Here is a 3,185-nt window from a genome sequence, read left to right as displayed (position 1 = left end):
AGATGTTGAAATAGGTCTATGGGAGGTGAACAATTTGTACTGCAAAATCCATTAATGAGTACTAGAGCCATATGACTTTTGTTAAGTCTTTTTCTCAGCCCTTTTTAATGTATAGCTACTCAGACTCACTTTAGAGCCTATTTGAAGCTGTCATGTTCCCAAGAGAGAGCAGACATACAGTAAGGATGGCTCAAGACAGCTTAAGTTGCTGTACCCATTGGACACTTCTGCTCTGCATGAAAGTCAGCAGAACAAACCACAAGTCTTGCACCTCCACACTGCAGAATCTTGGCACCTCTATGAGCTGGTTTCGATTTTATCCAAGTTGCCATACTTTGAATCTCAGCAGGAGCCTCAGTACTATCAGGCAGTACTCCATTCTGCTGTTGGTCCTGAGAATGCTGATCTTGGGCAAAGGAGAGGAGCAGGCAGGTAAAGCCTTTGTGCCTTGTGAAAGATTCACTCCAACGTGTCTGTCAGAGCCATAAATCCCTTGTCCTTAAACACTTTTCTCCTTTCACTATCACTAAAGTCAGTCATAATATCAAATTTTGTCTGGGTAAACATTTACAGGGATAATAAAGAAGGAATTAATATAACAGTCATGCGATATGGTGAGTTTCACAGTGACCATTATGAATTTATTGTTAAGAGGAGATGCAAAAAGCATATGTATGTTGTGCTACGTGTGGAATCATGCTGTTTTGCTGTGTATATTATGTGCTAATGCAGGACGGGCAACTCAAAGGTCACTGCCAAGGGAATATTTGATGTCCTGGAAATGCCCCAAAAGTTCTTTTAAGCCATTTAGGTACAGGATGTTGAACCAGTACCTTCTGCATTTAAAGGGCTCTGTTATGGTAGTCTAATATTTGCAGAAAGTGCCTGCTGAAGGCTGAGCAGGCACGTCAGGGTAACATTTCTCTATTCATGTAATCCCAACAACGTAAGAGTGACCAGGACATGACTGTTTTACAGCCAAACAATGTATTAGAAATGAATAAGCAAGAACTAGAGCATACACTATACTTTTTTAAGCTTCTCTCCTTCACGGATATGACAGTGTCATCAGAGTCTTACCTGTTCTCTTTCAAGATCAGGCTGTCATCAGACTAACACTGAATAAACACATTTGGAAGTCACCAGGAACTTGAGTTCACTTTTCCCAGTCCTTTGAGTCATCTCAGCAACTCTGAGAGTTGTAGGGTGTTTTTTAGCCTGGCATCCTATAGAAGTGGCAAATGTTCAGTCATATGGATGAATATGAGTGTGCATGATTAGGGTTTTTTTTCTGTCTGTTTTTCCATTCTACAAAACCTCCCCCAGTATCTTTTAGACCTAATGGCTATTTGCCTTCCTACCTCTATTCAGAAAATTAGAGAACCACATTTTTCTGGAGACCACTATGCTCCCCTGTCAAATTCTTGGCTTTCCACAAATATTGTCATCAGTTTGGAAGATGAAGTGAAACATTTGTGAAGGGTGGTGGATCTGACTTCGGCACAGTCAGCCTGCAGTCTCTGGGGTTCATTTCTTCCCTTCCTCAGTCATGGCAAAGAAGCAAGAGAAGTGAAATTGTGTTTTTTCAGTCACCTACCTCCATGGAAAAAATATCAAAAAAAGAGGGGGGAAAAAAAAGAGCAATGATGTATTGAAGCCAAAAGCCAAAGCAAATAGCTCAGAAACAGTCTGAGCCGAAATAAGTTCCCATTCAGCTGTACAAGTCCAAATAGTTAAAAAGACCCTAAAAAATGTTCTGCTCACTCATAGCTCACAATTGAAAGAAAGATGAATATGTCTTATTCCTCATTAAATTTAAAATGTAAATTTTAATTTACTGTGGCTTTTTTCTTCTGAATGATTTAGTGATTGGAATGGAGGATTGATTCAACGGACATATGCACTTAGTGCACACAGGGACATGGGGCTCTACTGTTTTCTTTAGTCCCTGAAATTTTAGACTTAAATTTACATTTATTTATGAAGTCAGTACATCTTAGAGACAAGTTCAGTCATCCAATTCAGTGGTACCCAAAGTGGTATCTTCCACTTGTGGGGTAGGGAGAGGAGTGAGAAGATGCTTCTGTTGGCTGTGTAGCAACCTGACCTGCTGGAGCTGTAAATGCTCTGTCCTGAAACTCTCGGCACAAGCAGCTGGCAGGCAAGAAGGCTCTCACACCCTCCAGCACCATGTGAGCAGGACAGGCCCTACTCATGGGTAAGGCAGATTTGGGATGGCCATGGAATTTTTGTTTTCTGGTTCTCCATCCTATGAGGAAAGGCTGAAAGAGTTAGGGTTGTTCAGCCTGGGGAGACCTTATTGCAGCCTTTCAGTTCTTAAAAAGGGCCTTGAGAAAGATAGGGAGAGACTTTTTAGTGAGACCTGTTACAGTAGGACGAGTGGTAATGGTTTCAGACTAAAAGGGGGAAGATTCAGGCTGGACGTGAGGGAGAAATTTTTACAATGCAGTGGCTAGGGAACCTTCTTGGGTGAAGTTAAGTCTCTGTCTTTAGACAAAGCCTTGGATCTGTGATTTTCCCCATGGAAGAGCTAACCGTTTATATAAATGAACCAGTTTAAGCCTCTCATGGTCCTCTTCGCCTTGTTATCACCCCTATAGCTGCCTTCCCTTCTTCTGGACATCGGTTCTTGATTCCAAAGGCATCTCTGATCAATTTGTTCTGTGCTTCTTTAGGCACAAAGCTAAATACATTTATTGTATAAAATATTACAGGCAGACTCCAGAGCTGCATTCACTAGGCCACATGGTGCTGGGAAGCTAAGGACAGTAACAGTAAGCATAATGACACCATAAGTCGTTTCCTCACTGCAGACCTTGGGGGCTCTCAGACCAAGACATGGCCCACAAACCCAAAATTTGTACTTAATACAGCTTTTCTTTGCCAGAGCTTTAGAGGAGCAAAATCTCTAGAACTCAGAAAGCTGCAAAAGTTATGAAGGTCAGAAATGATTTCTAAGTCACATTAGAAAAGCTGACATATGTATAATAAGTATTCTGCATGGACACCACTGCTGCCTCGTTTGCCATCCACAATCTGACTGCTTTAGTGGTCTGCTGAGTCCCTAGGTTGTGTGCTGGATGCAACTGCCTACACTAAGCACCTGGCTCTTTATCTCTGACGTATCACACCCTCTTCCATGCCACAAAGAGATCAGAAACTGC

The sequence above is a fragment of the Pezoporus occidentalis genome, unplaced genomic scaffold (genome assembly GCF_034315485.1).
Source record: "Pezoporus occidentalis ecotype Australia unplaced genomic scaffold, CSIRO_AGI_Poc_V1 ctg77, whole genome shotgun sequence".
Taxonomy (NCBI): Eukaryota; Metazoa; Chordata; class Aves; order Psittaciformes; family Psittacidae; genus Pezoporus; species Pezoporus occidentalis.
The sequence above is the reverse complement of the archived record's forward strand: the minus strand, read 5'-3'. Positions refer to the sequence as shown.